Source organism: Manis javanica, chromosome 2, assembly GCF_040802235.1.
Source record: "Manis javanica isolate MJ-LG chromosome 2, MJ_LKY, whole genome shotgun sequence".
NCBI lineage: Eukaryota > Metazoa > Chordata > Mammalia > Pholidota > Manidae > Manis > Manis javanica.
In genome coordinates, this window is record NC_133157.1 from 210097872 (window position 1) to 210115134 (window position 17263).

General features: G+C 42.0%; 1 long non-coding RNA gene across 2 annotated transcripts in view; it reads right to left on the reverse strand.

Moving 5' to 3' along the window:
- The window catches only part of LOC108409632 (uncharacterized), a 192278-nt gene extending 175237 nt beyond the window's left edge, over positions 1-17041 (reverse strand). Inside the window, exons 1-3 of one of the 2 annotated variants that reach the window (XR_012128488.1) lie at positions 16814-17041; positions 7767-7851; positions 7376-7460 (exon numbers count right to left, since the gene is read on the reverse strand). This is a non-coding gene — a long non-coding RNA (uncharacterized lncRNA). Of the gene's footprint in view, positions 1-7375; positions 7461-7766; positions 12880-16813 lie in introns of those variants that run through there. The other variant, XR_012128487.1, reaches the window with a different exon arrangement.
- Positions 17042-17263: the final 222 nt, after the last annotated feature.

Genomic DNA, 17263 nt, shown 5'->3' on the forward strand with positions numbered 1-17263 from the left:
AGGCAGAGGACTTGAGTAGACATTTTCCCAGAGAAGACATACAGATGGCCAACAGGCACATGAAAAGATGCTCTACATCACTAATCATCAGGGAAATGCAAATCAAAACCACAATGAGATATCATCTCACACCAGTCAGAATGGCCACTATCCAAAAGACAAGAAATAATAAGTGTTAGTGAGGATGCAGAGAAAAGGGAACCCTCCTACACTGTTGGTAGGAACGTAAATTGGTGCAGCCACCATTGCAGAAAGCAGTATGGAGGTTCCTCAAAAAACTAAAAATAGAAATACTGTATAACCCAGTAATTCCATTCCTAGGAATTTACCTGAAGAAAACAAAATCTCTGATTCAAAAAGATATGCACCCTTATGTTTATTGCTGCATTATTTACAAGAGCCAAGATATGGAAGCAAACAAAGTGCCCACCAATATATGAATGGATAAAGAAGATGTGGTATATATACACAATGGAATATTATTCAGTCACAAAAAAAAGAAACAAATCCTTCCATTTGTGAAAACATGGATGGACCTAGAGGGTATTATGCTAAGTGATATAAGCCAGGCAGAGAAAGACAAATACCATATGCTTTCACTTATTTGTGGGATCTAAAAACAAGACAAAATGAACAAAACAGCAGTAGACTCATAGACACTGAGAACTGACTAGTGGTTGCCATGGGGGAAGGGTTGAGATGGTGGGTAAAATAGGTGAAAGGAAAAAAGAGGCACAAAATCTTAATCTGTATAAATTAGTCATGGGGATGAAAGTGCAGCATAGAGAAAATAGTCGATAATTCAGTAACATCTTTCTATGTTGAGAGATAATAACTACACTAGTTGGAGTGAGCATTTAATTATGCAGATAACTGTCAAATCTTTACAAACAAATCTATACAACTATGTTTTATACTTGAAACCAATATATCAATCATCCTTCAATTAAACAAAATTTAAAAAGATGTTATCACTGGAGAAAGCCAGATGAAGGGCACATGGGAACTCTCTGTTTTATTTTTGCAACTTGTTGTGAGCCTTAAATGATTTCAAAAAAAATTTTTTTTAATGGCTCTGATCCAGTTCTCTCTAGAGCTCCCAGGGGACACACATTTGAGCCCCACAAAATACTCTCCCATTCCTTGTCCCAACAAACCTGGGAGGGCAGGACCAACCTCTGCCCCCCGTGTCCTGCTGCCCATAGGCTACTCCATCCACTTCTCTTTGCCCCCAACTGTTGGAAATACATTTCAGGCTCAATATGTGGCCCTACGGAAGCCCCCATCATATATTCAGGAAAGGAGATAGCACCCCGGCCTTCCCCCGGCCCCCTCACCACACACTGACTGCTAGTGCATTCCGCCTAGCTGCAGGCATCCAAGGCTTAGACAACATGCTCACGAGAATTCCCCTGGTGTAGAGGACGCTGTGGCCTGTGCCAGATTTCTCCTCAGGACTGAGGCCCTCATTCACATGCTGAATCTCTCTGAAAACTTGTTCTAAGCTGGAGAAAGCTACATCACCCCAGGCATGTCTGCGCCCAGTGACTGGTCCATGTAGAGGCATAAAGACCCGGCCTCCTTGCCTCAGTAGGAAACAACTCTACAAGACCATCTCAGCTCCAGGGTTAGTGGAGGGTCAGCCGAGGCCTTTATAGTGACTGCACTGAAGCTCAACTATTCCCTCTGCTCAGTCCTACTTCCCTTATTGCCCCGCAGGTGTTGATCCCCAAACACTCCTCAGTAAACTTCCTGCACACAAATCTTCATCACAGAGAACCCGATGGAGGTTCCAGGGAACCTGACCTGTGACATCTGAAGAATTCATAGATGATAGTCAGTCTCACTGTTTGGAATTTGATATCTACTGAACTAGTGCCTGAGTCAAGAGTGAGAAAAGAAAAGTCCCACTTAACACCATGTTATAATAGGAATAACCAAATAAATATTTATTAATAAATAATGGTAAGTCAGCTTCATGGAATATTAAATAGCTGGTAAAAGTTATGAACATTTTGCAGCAAAACAGTCCAGAAAAATGACCATGATCTAATATTAAGAGAACACAAAAGTGATTCTGGACTGAAAAGAAAAAGCAATAAAGGACATCTTGGAGTTATTTGGAGAAATCTGAATACAGACTATATATTATATAATATTATTATATTTAATGTTAAATTTCTTGGACATGATAATGTTGTGATTAGCAGGAAAATGTCTTTTTTCTTAGGAAATCATATTTACAGGTGAAATCTCATGATGTCAGCAACTTGCTTTCAAATGGTTCAGCAAACAACTGTGAGAGAAAAAGAACTCTTTTTGCAAAGAGTAAAAATACTCATTCCCTGCAGCAAACGCATTCCCATTCCTGTGCTACATGCTCCCCCTGGTGTACCAAGAGAGCAGAATGCATTCATCGAGATGGATTTTAAAACTCCCCTACACAGCTGAAAAGCAAGACCTTTTAGAGAAAGCGATCAAAGTGTGGCACATTTTAATCTCTCCCAACCCCCAACCAACAGTGTAGTTCCTGTCCTCCGCCCCAACCATTTGTTCTCCATGATGTCAAAATCTGAGTTTCAGTTCTGGTGGAGGGAGGGTATGGTTGGCAAGTGGGTGGGAAGAAGTGTACCTATAGCCTTGTCTGTGAAGGGCCTGGGGTCCAGAGTCAAATAGCCAGGCGGCTGAATCCCACTTTGTCCATGTACTAGCTGGTGACACCTTTAAGCATCAGCTTCATCTGTGAGGCAGGGATGGTAACAGTACCCATATAAAAGGGTAACTTGACATTGGCATAGGCTTGGCCCACTGTTCCACTAGAATTCAGTAAGTATTAATCAATTATTATGATTATTAACCTCTTCTTGAGGGGGCTGCTAAAATTTTAGAAGTGCTACTGCCTTGTAAAGTGCAGTTTGAAAAATACTGCTCTGGAGTATATGATTTGTAGACTTTATTCTCTGGAGAGAATTTTTCCTACAAAGCTAAGATTGCTAATCTCCTATTAAAAACAAAAATAAATAATAAGAAAAAAATTCCCCTTCAGGGATACATTCCCTGAAAAGGACTATTTTACTACATTTATCGTTTCTCATAAGTGATTTCCAAGAAAATGGACTTTTCAAATTCTCCACCAATTTTTCTGCTCACTATTGTGCCTCCTCTGGGTCTTCTGCTTTTCTCACTCCAATCACGGTCTCCTCTGAGGCAAGTCACTCTCCTGCCCCATATCAAGATATCTGGTGAGTCTTTTTCATGCTCCCAGGTCATGCACCCAACTGTCTACTCTTCCTCCTTCCACCTGCTTTTTCTTGCTCTGTCTCTTCCTTTCAACAAATCCTCTTTGAGCATCTATTTCTGAAAGTTCTTACTAGTCTTGGGTACAAAATTATCGAAACAAAGTCCCTGCCTTTTATGAGCTTATATAGTCTAATAGGCCAGACTCTAGTGGGAAAGCCAGACATGAAAAAGACCTAGAGAAGCATCATAGCACATACTAAACATAGTCTAGCAGAAAACAACATCAGAAGCCCACTGGGCTCAGAAGACGTAGATTGAAAGAGATTTACTACAGCCTGGATTTGTGAACCTGAACAAGAGAAATAACCTCTCTGGGCCTATTTGTGTCATTTGTAAATTGCCTTGGATTGGGTTTCTCCAAAGCAGATGCTAAGATGAGGACCGGGTGCAAGTAGTTTATCTGAGAAGGGATCCTGGGAAGCACCAGCAAGGAGTAGAGAAATGAGTCAGGGAAACAATAAATCAGGTTTCTGAGCAGGTGCCAAGTGGGTATGGCCCCTGTGAGCAGCTGGGGATCAACTTTGCTGGGGATCCCTGGGAGACGGTGCAGCACCTCACTCAGAATTGTACCCTCCGAGGAGCAATAAAGTGGAAGTATGTATCCACCAGCTGGGGCACACTGATGGCGGAAGGCTGCTCTTGGGTGTATTCACTCCGCCACACTTCTGGCCTGCCCGAGCCAGGGCCAGGCATGTTAAGACAAGGAAAGGTTCTCATGGAGGCACAGAAGCTTCTCTTAGGTGAGGAAAAGTCAGGGGAGATGGGGACCACAGGGGAGGAAGAGCTTGACAACATCTGCTATGACTTCTGGAAGGACAAAAGAGAGACTATGGAAGCCCTGTGCAGGGCACCTGGCAGAAGCGTTAAATGCACCTGAAGGTAAAAGTAGGTGAAGCACCTTCTCCACCCATCTCTAAGTAACATAGCACATTAAACATGTTCTCTCTCCTTGATTCCTGTTCAACCTTCAACTAGTACAAACCCTACCAAATCACTGAAACAAAATCCAGATCCAACCTTCCTTCCATTTCCACAGCAGACTTCCTAGTACTGACCCCCATGAGCTTACATGGGGAGGCCTCCTCCCTTGGGTCTCCACTCTGTCCCCTCTGTGAATCCCAGTCAACCTGCCAACACAGTCAAAGGACATTCAAATGCTAGTTTTCCCACATACCCTCCCCAGTTTAAGAGTTTGCCACCATCGCCCCCTTTATCCTACAAGATTAAGCCCTAAATCTCATCTGTGGTTCGAGGCTCTTTGGTCATAAAGGCAGCCCGTGTGGCAAAGACAGGCCACCCCATTATTTCCTTAGGTTCTTCCTTCCATAATCCACCCTGCCCCTCAATTCCAAGACCAGCATGAGAAGCCCTAACTGTACCCTTGGACTTACTCCAGTGTTCATTTTATGAGGTAGTGGTTGAGGAGTCAGATCCAGGTTCAAATCACATTCCTCTATGTATTAACTGTGCAGCTTTGGGCAAGTTGCTGGTGCCTGTTTCCTCATCTGAAAAACTGGGTTGACAGTAATTCCTATTTCATAGGGTTGTTGTAAAGATTAATAACTTTGTATACAATAAGTAGCTTTGAGTGGTGCCTGGTACAAAATGAGTGCTCAAGACATGTTAGCTATTATTATTGGTCCCTGCAAGGTGTTATTTTTAAATGATTCTTAAAAGAAATCAAGAGATATCTACTAAGACGGTTTTCTCTCTTTGCATGAGGTCATGCAGTCCCAAGGCTTCCCGGACCCAAACTGCAGCTCAAAGCCATATATGGCACAGAAACACGCCCCTTACTGGCACACTGCAGCTCCTCAGCTGTTTTAAAGTTCTCACCTTTACCTAAGCAGCAAAATCAAATATCAGAGCTGCTGAGCAAAACGCTAAGTGCAGTGTAATAGAAAAACAGTGGAAAACAGTGGAGTGGAGTGGTATTTTCCTCATTCCTCAGCCTCCCATCATACGGAATGACCTTCAAGCTCTCTAAGTGTCCATCTCACACTCAGATTCTCCTTGCTGTGGATCAAAGCAACTTTAACTACACAAAGCACTGAAGTTGTACCTGTAAAAAAGCTGTGTTCGTTTAAATATGTATATATATACATAGTTCCCTCCCTCCTGTGACCCCAGCCTCCCAGCTCTCCTCTACAGAAGTAACCAATATTACCAGTTTCTTGTAGATATCTTTTTGGATATTCTGTACAAACACAAGAAATACATATATATTTTTCTCTTTAGGTATGCAATTTTTCACTTGCTTTTTAAGCTTAATTTTACTGAATATTTAATATATGCAAAAGAATATAACATGAGCTTAAGATAAAATAAAAAACACTGCCACTCAGTGTAAGAAACATAACCTTCCTCATTTACTTCCACAGCTTCATAATATTTTCTTCTAGAGCTGTATTATAATCCACTTCATCAGTCCCCAGTGGATGAGCCTATAGGTGGTTTCCAATCTTATATGGTTGTCCATATGCTACAGTGAATAACCTTACTTAGCCATCACCTTGCCTACATGCAGTGTATTTGTAAGATAAATTCCTTGATGGGGAATTAATAAGACAAAGGACATGTTCATCTGTCATTTTTATAGATAAATATCTAAATTGCTTTCCACAGAGGTTGAACCGAATTGACTTGCTTTTGAATTTTTCCAAGATGCCTAGAAGTTCAATATGTGGCAAAGTCATTTAAGTGACAGAGTTAAGAGGTCAGGAAAGCAAAAAGATGCCTTTAAAATGACATTAAAGAGGAAGAAACCCTAACTCTTTTTTTTTTATCCTGAGATAATCACAAAGAACAACTCCTGGCTTTCCTTCAGTATTTGGTGAAGAGTCCAAATACATTACTTTATTCTTGTTTAATTCCTGTAAGGATTACTGTTGCTCAGAACTGACCGAAAAGAATTACTTCCTACAATGAGGTAATTATGGAATCAAGTTCAACAACACTTTTTGTAAATTTATTTCCTTAAAAATGCCTAATTCTTAGGCTTGAGATGGATTAATGATTGTGCATTGAGCATTGACCCCCCTATACAGCATTTTATTGTTGTTAACAACCATTTGATCAATAAATATGAGAGATGCCCTCTCAAAAAAAAAATGCCTAATTCTTTAGCTATTTAAGATGTGCATCATGGGTTCTAACAATTGAAATAAAAATCCCTGCAATCGGTAAGTTCTCTCAACACTCAAAAGCATCAGGAACAAGCAGGATGATTATTAACTAAAGTGTTAAACACTTTACCCAGAAATATAACCACTGTGAGATTATAGGAAACTGAAATGGAATGTCACAGCCTCTGGGATTTGGCACTGGAGATTCATGCAACTAAATACAGTAAGTCAAAGTCATTTATTTAAAGCCAACATTGCTTCTAATTACAAACCCATTTACGGAGAAAGAAGTGCATCAATGGGCTGGTGCCCCAGAATACTCTGTTCTTACCATGTTTCCCATAACTCAGAAGTAGAGGATCTCCTGGGTGGTAGAATGAATGGCCCACTGAAGGCGGAGGCAGAGCACCAGCTGGGAGACGCCACCTGGTGACACTGAAATGCTGTCCCATAGGATGTAATGTATGCTCTGAGCCAGGGATGGTGCTACCAGTATAAATAAATTTGGACACCAAGGAATAGAAATGAGGCATCTCTGGCTACTACACCTAATGAACCCCTCACCCCTGTGACTTAGGATCAAATCACTCTCACCTTCAAGAAGCAAGAGGGACTTCTGCTATCTGCAACTGAAGCCTGACTGGTATGCCTATAGAAACACCCTCCCTCAGGGAGGGAGGGGTCTGAGCACCTGTATTTTTTTTTTAACAAACACTCCAGTGAGTTTTAAGCTTGCAAAGTTTGAAATCTACTGATACACATTCTTACAGTAACTATAAGATAGTTTACCTCATCCAAGATACAGGGAAGCTGGATGCCGTACGTCTGGCCCACAACAGAGAACACCAAAGTGACCAGAATTTGACTACAGGATGTGGGGGTGAACTGGCAACTAAGTGGACTGGGAAGTGGGTAAAATGGACAGCAGCCTGGCCCCAGAATGGGATTACCTTGTTTCAAATCCTGCCTCTTCCACTCAGTAGCTATGTGGCTTTCAGCAAGTTACTTTAACTCACCGTGCCTGGGTTTCCCCATCTGTAATGCGGAAAGAATAATGGTGTTTAGCTTGTTGCTTTTGAGGATTAAAAGGGTTAATTATACATAAAAGGTTTAGAAGAGCTCTCTGGCACATATCAGGCGCACAAGTGTTAGATATTTAAAACACTGCCTTTAAGATAATGAAGCATTCATTCTTTCTCTTTTTCACACACACACAATATCATTTGGGCCTCAAAATAACTCTTAAGTGAAGTTACCAAGCCCTAAAGAGGTGAATTCCTTGAGGTCACACAGCAAGCGACAAACAAGAGCACAGCTGTAAGGGATACTAGGGACTCAAACCTGATTTTTCCTGTATTCTGAGCAGAGGTCCTAGGTCTCCTCCACACCTGGCCCCAAGAAGATCACACCAGCTCACCCTGTAATCCTACAGTGGGAAGAGACTCGTCCATCACCCATGGTTCTAGAAATGGTGTGTACCAGAACAGTGTGACTCTATTAACGTTTTGCCCCTCAAATTCTTTCCAATGTTCTTCCCAGAAATTGCCCTAAAACTCTGGGTCCCCATGGAAACCTTAGGAAAGATTGCCTATTGACTCTAAGTGAAATTCTTCTATGACTGCTCCCTTGACAACAAATGGGTATTACGAAAAGCCTGGCCCCAACAGCTGCCTGTTGCAACTCATGGCCAAGGCCACACTCTTCCTGGACCTGAGGTGAAAGAGAGTTCATTCCAGGGCTAGGCTGTGGTGTCAGATTGCAGGAAAGGGAGAAAATGTAATCTGGGCCCCAACCGTCACAGTCAGACATGGGACAAGGTATTTTCCATATATGTTGCGATAGGGGCTGGAGTCTGGAGCCCAGTGAGGAAGAGCAGGACTAGTCAGATCACCTCGTGGTGGTCTTTGCTACCTGCACACGTCATTAGTAATGTGTTTTCCAGACCAAGATCAAAGAGTAGGGCTTGGAGCTGAGGCTTGAGAGACTACCAAAGAAACCTGTTTGGGATAAACATTCTTCTCAAGTGCACGTGGAACATTCTCCAGAATAGACCACATACTAGGCCACAAAAAGTGCCTCAGTAAATTCAAAAAGATTGAAATTCTACCAACCAACTTTTCAGACCACAAAGGTATAAAGTTAAATAAATTGTACAAAGAAAGCAAAAAGGCTCACAAACACATGGAGGCTTAACAACATGCCCCTAAATAATCAATGGATCAACGAACAAATTAAAATAGAGATCAAGGAATATATGGAAATAAATGATAACAATAACACAAAGCCCCAACTTCTGTGGGACACAGCAAAAGCAGTCTTAAGAGGAAAGTATATAGCAATCCAGGTATACTTAAAGAAGGAAGACCAATCCCAAATGAATAGTCTAACGTCACAATTATCAAAATTGGAAAAAGAAGAACAAATGAGGTCTAAAGACAGCAGAAGGAGGGACATAATAAAGATCAGAGAAGAAATAAATAAAACTGAGAAGAATAAAACAAAAGAAAAAATCAATGAAACCAAGAGCTGGTTCTTTAAGAAAATAAGCAAAATAGATGAGCCTCTAGCCAAACTTATTAAGAGAAAAAGAGAATCAACACACAACAACAGAATCAGAAACGAGAAAGGAAAAATCATGACAGGCACCACAGAAATACAACAATTATTAGAGAATACTATGAAAACCTATATGCTAACAAGCTGGAAAACCTAGAAGAAATGGACAACTTCCTAGAAAAATACAACCTTCCAAGACTGACCAAGGAAGAAACACAAAATTTAAACAAACCAATTATGAGCAAAGAAAATTGAAGCAGTAATCAAAACACCACCCAGGAACAAAACCCCCGGGCCAGATGGATTTACCTCGGAATTTTATCAGACATACAGAGAAGACATAATACCCATTCTCCTTAAAGTTTTCAAAAAAATAGAAGAGGAGGGAATACTCCCAAACTCCAACATCACCCTAATACCAAAACCAGGCAAAGATACCATCAAAAAAGAAAATTACAGACCAATATCCCTCATGAATGTAGATGCAAAAATACTCAACAAAATATTAGCAAACCGAATTCAAAAATATATCAAAAGGATCATACACCATGACCAAGTGGATTCATCCCAGGGATGCAAGGATGGTACAACACTCGAAAATCCATCAACATCATCCACCACATAAACAAAAAGAAGGACAAAAACCATGCAATCATCTCCATAGATTCTGAAAAAGCATTTGACAAAATTGAACATCCATTCATGATAAAAACTCTCAACAAAATGGGTATAGTGGGCAAGTACCTCAACATAATAAAGGCCATATATGATAAACCCACAGCTAACATCATACTGAACAGTGAGAAGCTGAAAGCTTTTCCTCTGAGATTGGGAACAAGACAGGGATGCCCACTCTCCCCACTGTTATTCAACATAGTACTGGAGGTCCTAGCCACAGCAATTAGACAAAACAAAGAAATACAAGGAATCCAGATTGGTAAAGAAGAAGTTAAACTGTCACTATTTGCGGATGACATGATATTGTACATAAAAAATCCTAAAGACTCCACTCCAAAACTACTAGAACTGACATTGGAATACAGCAAAGTTGCAGGATACAAAATTAACACACAGAAATCTGTGGCTTTCCTATACACTAACAATGAACCAATAGAAAGAGAAATCAGGAAAACAATTCCATTAACAATTGCATCTAAAAGAATAAAATACCTAGGAATAAACCTAACCAAAGAAGTCAAAAACCTATACCCTGAAAACTATAAGACACTTTCAAGAGAAATTAGAGAAGACACTAACAAATGGAAACTCGTCCCATGCTCTTGGCTAGGAAGAATTAATATTGTCAAAATGGCCATTCTGCCCAAAGCAATACAAATTTGATGCAATCCCTATCAAATAACCAACAGTATTCTTCCACGAACGGGAACAAATAGTTCAAAAATTCATATGGAAACACCAAAGACCCCAAATAGTGAAAGCAATCCTGAGAAGGAAGAATAAAGTGGGGAGAGGGGGGGTCTCGCTCCCCAACTTCAAGCTCTACTACAAAGCCAAAGTAATCATGACAATTTGGTACTGGCACAAGAACAGAGCCACAGATCAGTGGAACAGAATAGAGACTCCAGACATTAACCCAAACATATATGGCCAATTAATATATGATAAAGGAGCCATGGACATACAATGGGGAAATGACAGTGTCTTCAACAGATGGTGCTGGCAAAACTGGACAGCTACATGTAAGAGAATGAAACTGGATCACTGTCTAAGCCCATACACAAAAGTAAATTTGAAATGGATCAAAGACCTGAACGTAAGTCATGAAACCATGAAACTCTTAGAAAAAAACATAGGCAAAAATCTCTTGGACATAAACATGAGTGACTTTTTCATGAACATATCTCCCTGGGCAAGGGAAACAAAAGCAAAAATGAACAAGTGGAACTACATCAAGCTGAAAAGTTTCTGTACAGCAAAGGACACCAACAATAGAACAAAAAGGTGACCTACAGTATAGGAGAATATATTCATAAATGACAGATCTGATAAAGGCTTGACATCCAAAATATATAAAGAGCTCATGCACCTCAACAAACAAAAAGCAAATAATCCAATTAAAAAATGGGCAGAGGAGCTGAACAGACAGTTCTCCAAAGAAGAAATTCAGATGGCCAACAGACACATGAAAAGATGCTCCATGTCACTAGTCATCAGAGAAATGCAAATTAAAACCACAATGAGATATCACCTCACACCAGTAAGGATCACCACCATCCAAAAGAGAAACAACAACAAATGTTGTCTAGGTTGTGGAGAAAGGGGAAAAGTCCTACACTGCTGGTGGGTATGTAAATTAGTTCAACCACTATGGAAAGCAGTATGGAGGTTCCTCAAAAAGCTCAAAATAGAAATACCATTTGACCCATGAATTCCACTTTTAGGAATTTACCCTAAGAATGCAGCAGCCCGGTTTGAAAAAGACAGATGCACCCCTATGTTTATTGCTGCACTATTTACAATAGCCAAGAAATGGAAGCAACCTAAGTGTCCATCAGTAGATGAATGGATAAAGAAGATGTGGTACATATATACAATGGAATATTATTCAGCCATAAGAAGAAAACAGATCCTACCATTTGCAACAACATGGATGGAACTAGAGGGTATTATGCTCAGTGAAATAAGCCAAGCAGAGAAACACAAATACCAAATGATTTCACTCATATGGGTAGCATAAGAACAAAGAAAAACTGAAGGTACAGAACATGAGCAGAATCACAGAACCCAAGAATGGACTGACAGTTACCAAAGGGAAAGGGACTGGGGAGAATAGGAGGAAAGGGAGGGATAAGGGTGGGGGAAAAGAAAGGGGGCATTACGACTAGCATGTATAGTGTGTGGGGGGCATGGGGAGGGCTGTGCAACACAGAGAACACAAGCAGTGATTCTACAACATCTTACTACGCTGATGGACCATGACTGTATTGGGGTTTGTGGGGGGGACTTGGTGAAGGGGGGACCCTAGTAAACATAATGTTCTTCATGTAATTGTAGATTAATGTTAACAAAATTAAAATAAAAATAAATAAAGAAACCTGTTTGGAAAAGGACAGTATAATCTAAATAGCAACAGCTTCTAGTCAAAGGGAGGAATCCAAAGAACAAACATTTAGCAGCATTTTCCCAATATTATACAGAGATCTGGTGGAAGGGGACTTGGTCTTCACAAATCCTCTGGTGACAGGAATTGTTCCTTCATTAATTATGTGAGGAAAATGTGTTGAGGGCCTCTGCTGTGTCAGACAGTGTACCAGGCACAAGGAACAGACTGGAGAATAGGGCAGAGAGCTAACAGTCTAGTGAAGGGAGAGAGAAAACAGGCTTTTGAGCTAATAAATATACAAGATAGTTTCAGTTAGGGATAACCACTATGAAGGAAAAAAGTGATGAAGTGCCATGACGCCAGCTGGGGTGGTCACTTTAAACAAGCGAGCGCAGGATTAGCAGACTTGCTGCAGAGACCAAAGCGACAGCGAGATGCCAGCCAGGAGAGGATGCTGGGAAGGGTCAAGTCTGGGCAAATAGAGTGTGAGGTCCCTAAGGAAAGAATGAGCTCCTCCTGCTCAAGAACAGAGACCTCACGGGGAGGCAGGCTGAGGAAATGGACCAGAGGTGATAAAGTTGCAGTTGCAGAGGCGGCCACCTTCCAGACCCCACCAGGCCTCATGGAACATGGGAGGGCAGTGGGTTTTATCTTCAGCACATGTTGAAGCCTTTGTACAGTGATGGTGGTGATGGTTGTCTGCTATTTGTTGCTGTTTTAAAGCAAGAGACTGAGATACTGTAATTTATATATATATATATATATATATATATATATATATTTCTTTTTGGTATCATTAATCTACAATTACATGCAGAACATTATGTTTACTAGGTTCCCCCCTTCACCAAGTCCCCCCAACATACCCCTTCACAGTCACTGTCCATCAGCATAGTAAGATGCTATAAAATCACTACTTGTCTTCTCTGTGTTGCACAGCCCTCCCCATGCCGCCCCCACACTATACATGCTAATCGTAATGCCCCCTTTCTTTTTCCCCGCCCTTGTCCCTCACTTCCCACCCATCCTCCCCAGTCCCTTTCCCATTGGTAACTATTAGTCCATTCTTGGGTTCTGTGATTCTGCTCATGTTCTGTTCCTTCAGTTTTTCTTTGTTCTTATACTCCACATATGAGTGAAATAATTTGGTACTTGTCTTTTTCCACCTGGCTTATTTCACTGAGCATAATACCCTCTAGCTCCATCCATGTTGCTGCAAATGGTAGGATTTGTTTCTTTCTTATGGCTGAGTAATATTCCATTGTGTATATGTACCACATCTTCTTTATCCATTCATCTACTGATGAACATTTAGGTTGCTTCCATATCTTGGCTATTGTAAATAGTGCAGCAATAAACACAGGGGTGCATCTGTCTTTTTCAAACTGGAGTGCTGCATTCTTAGGGTAAATTCCTAGAAGTGGAATTCCTGGGTCAAATGGTATTTCTATTTTGAGCATTTTGAGGAAGCTCCATACTGCTTTCCACAATGGTTGAACTAATTTACGTACATATACTAATTTATATTTTTAAAAGATCATCGTGGTTGCTCTGTGGAGAATATATGGCAAGAGGTGAAGAAAATAAGAAATAAATGTAGGGAATCTACGAGGTGTAGTGCCTAAGGCTTTTCCATGACCTGAAGTGTCGCTACAGGCTACCCAGCTTTCTTCCTCCATGCCCATGCTGAAGGAACTGTATGAACCAAGACATGGAGACAGTCAAAGGGAGGAAGCCCCATAGCAAGAACCGAGCCGTGTTTGCCCTGCATGACAGAACAGTGGGCCTGGAGGACAGGTCTTTGATGCACCTCAACACCCAAAAAGCAAATAACCCGATTAACAAATGGGCAGAGTATATGAAGAGACAGTTCTCCAAAGAAGAAATTCAGACGGCCAACAGACACATGAAAAGATGCTCCACATCAATAATCATCAGGGAAATGCAAATTAAATCCACAATGAGATATGAGATATCACCTCATACCAGTTAAGATGACCAGCATGGAAAAAGACTAAGAACAACAAATGATGGCAAGGATGCGGAGAAAGGGAAACCCTCCTACACTGCTGGTGGGAATGTAAGCTAGTTCAACCATAGTGGAAAGCAATATGGAGGTTCCTCAAAAAACTAAAAAGAGAAATACCATTTGACCCCAGAATCCCACTTCTTGGAATATACCCAAAGAATACAACTTCTCAGATTCAAAACGACAGATGCACCCCTATGTTTATCGCAGCACTTTTTACAATAGCCAAGATATGGATGCAACTTAAGTGTCCATCTGTAGATGAATGGATAAAGAAGATGTGGTACATATATACAATGGAATAATATTCAGCCATAAGAAAGAAACAAATCCTACCATTTGCAACAACCTGGACAGAGCTGGAGGACATTATGCTCAGTGAAATAAGCCAGGCGGAGGAAGACAAATGCCAAATGATTTCCCTCATTTGTGTAGTATAACAATGAAGCAAAACTGAGGGAACACAATTGCAGCAGACTCAGAGACTCCAAGAATGAACTAGTGGTTACCAAAGGGGAGGGGTGTGGAAGGGTGGGTGGGGAGGGAGGGAGAAGGGGACTGAGGGGTATTATGCTTAGTACACATGGTGTGGGGGATTGTGGGGAGAACAGTGTAACACAGAAAAGGCACATAGTGGATCTCTGGCAACTTGCTGCACTGATGGACTGACCGCATTGGGGTATGGGTGGGGACTTGATAATATGGGTAAATGTAGTTAACAACATTGTTTTTTCATGAGAAACCTTCATAAGAGTGTATATTAATCCTACCTTAATAAAAAATTAAATAAAAAAAAAAAAGATTTCCCAGCTAAAACTCAACATGGTCCTGATGTAGGCTGGCATTCTACATGGCCCTCCCTCTCACCCAGCCCCAATTCTACCACTTTGTTTGCCTTCACCTCTCTTCTACTCCTGGTGCAGTGGAACATTTGGATGCTGTCATAGTCATACATTATTTGTAGGTATCATTTTCATTTTCATTCTTCTGTTCACAACAAATCTACCAAAACAGATGGATACTGGCCCAGGCGCAAGAACTTGGCTTTAAACCTAGCTTTGCTATTGAGCTGTGTGGTCCTGCATATGTCATTTAATCTTTTCTGGCCCAAACTTTTTTACCTTGAAAAGGGGGACTATCAGTTATGCTAATGACAGTTAACTTCAAGAAACTGATGAAAACTATGGGCCCATTTCTCAGATTAGAATCTGCACATACAAAACCTATAAACTTCAAGAGATTCACAAATTCCTTTCAAGCCCATCTATGAACATTTTAAGGCAGTGTTCCTTAAAATGTGTACAAGATCACCTCAAGTGCTTGTCCGAGGCCCATCCCAAGAGGTTTTGATTCACCATGTGTCTGGTATTTAGGCCCAATAATTCACATTTTTTTTACAAAGTACTCTAGGTGATTCTGATGTAGGTGGCCCATGCCACACCATCATATGTAGAGAAACAAAATAGCAGGTAAGGGGAGGACTCTGCCATGATGTAAGGAAACACAGTGCTTAAGGCATGCTTGCATCTCAAGTTAAAAACTTTTGGACTAGTTGCTCACTAAAATTCATTCTAGACCTGAAGTTCTGCCTCTTTCTTCGTGGGCCTGTGTCACTGAGACAGGATAATAAATAAAAGCTGACTTTCTGGTCTTAAGTCTCAATGATTCCTAGTGCCATTAATACAAACAGAAAGACCTGAATTGTCATATTTGAGTAGGGAAATTGGTATTAAAGGTATTTGTTTCAAAAGGGAAAGAAAAAGTTTGAGGGATATTTACAACTTGGTAATTAAATGTTTGTAAAATCCAAATCAAATCTCAAGTCTGTTCTAAAGAAAGGTAGGGTAACCATGGGTCTCTAAACTGAAACTCTTAAAGACACCACTCACAGCAACAGGTTCAACGTGAATACAAAAAGTTTTCTTCCGGTACACAAAAAGTTAAGAAGTATTTGCAAAATAACAGTATATGAAAATCACAGAGCAACAACTTGAACTAATAAATCCCGGTTTATTTACTGTTATTATGCACTTCTATTATCACAGAAGCAGAGAGGATGAACATGTTCTCTTAGGTTTTATTCGGCACCCACAACTTTCGTGGCACTTTGCATAAAGCATTTTCCTTAATCCTCTATGAGAGAAGTATCACTTTCACTGTATAAAGTGACACCCCAAAGATTTACAATTAATTAAGTAACCTGGTATATACAAATCTGGCCTCTTAACCTGATTTTTTTGTTGAGGATCTCCCGTCGCCCTTCTACCTATCATCTCCACCCCACACACCTGTGTCAATTTCCACACGCGTCCTCCAACTCCTTTCAACCATCCCAGAAATGGGATGCATTTCTCCAGTAGATCCACCAGTCCTGGATCCTCGCCTCGGTTTTCCCAGGCAGGAAAGGGCGGGAGGAGAGAACGGGGCGGATAAAGGAGGGGGTGAGCCTCGCCCCGGCCTGAAGCCCCACAACGTCGCCCTTGGGTGGCTGGGGAGCAGAGCATTGGAGCAGAAACCCGGCTCCCTCCTCACCCTTCCTCGGGGACTGCCTCCTTGGTACTCACAATGTCGAAACCAGGTCGCGGCAAGGGCTTGTGGCCCGGCCCGCCCTGGGTTTCCGACAGCAAAAGGTAAAATTTTCTACAGCGGTCCTGCACCTGCAAGGTGCCCGCCGCAACCTGCAATCTGAGTGCCAGACGTAACTGTGGAAAACGAGAGGAAACGGCAGCAATATTTTACCTCATCCTGCTCGGGCCTGGCCGCTTCCGGCCTTTCCGCATCGCCCATCGCGCAGACTCCGCCAGAGCTACGGGCGCTGAGGAAACCGGGCGCAGCAGGCCACCTCCAACTGGGTCAGTACCCAGGTGGCCGGCGGTCCGCGGAGTCCGCCCCGCCCGAGCGGCAGAGACCCCCCTCCTACTCTGGCCTGCCGGCTTTCCCGCGGGTTGATTGAGGGACTGCCGGGACCCCGCCCTGACCCCACCTCCCCCACCTCAGGGGCACGCCTATTCCTCCTGGCCCCGCCCACAACGCTGCGCCTGCCTCGCCTCCCGCCTGCAGCCTGAACACCTCTCGGCCTTGGTCAATTCCGCCCACCCGATTGCGCCGGCCCCGCCTCCCCCGCCTCAGAGACCCGCCCGTTCCGGCCGGCACCGCCCCTCCGCGCCGGTCCCCGCCTCTCGCCCACCG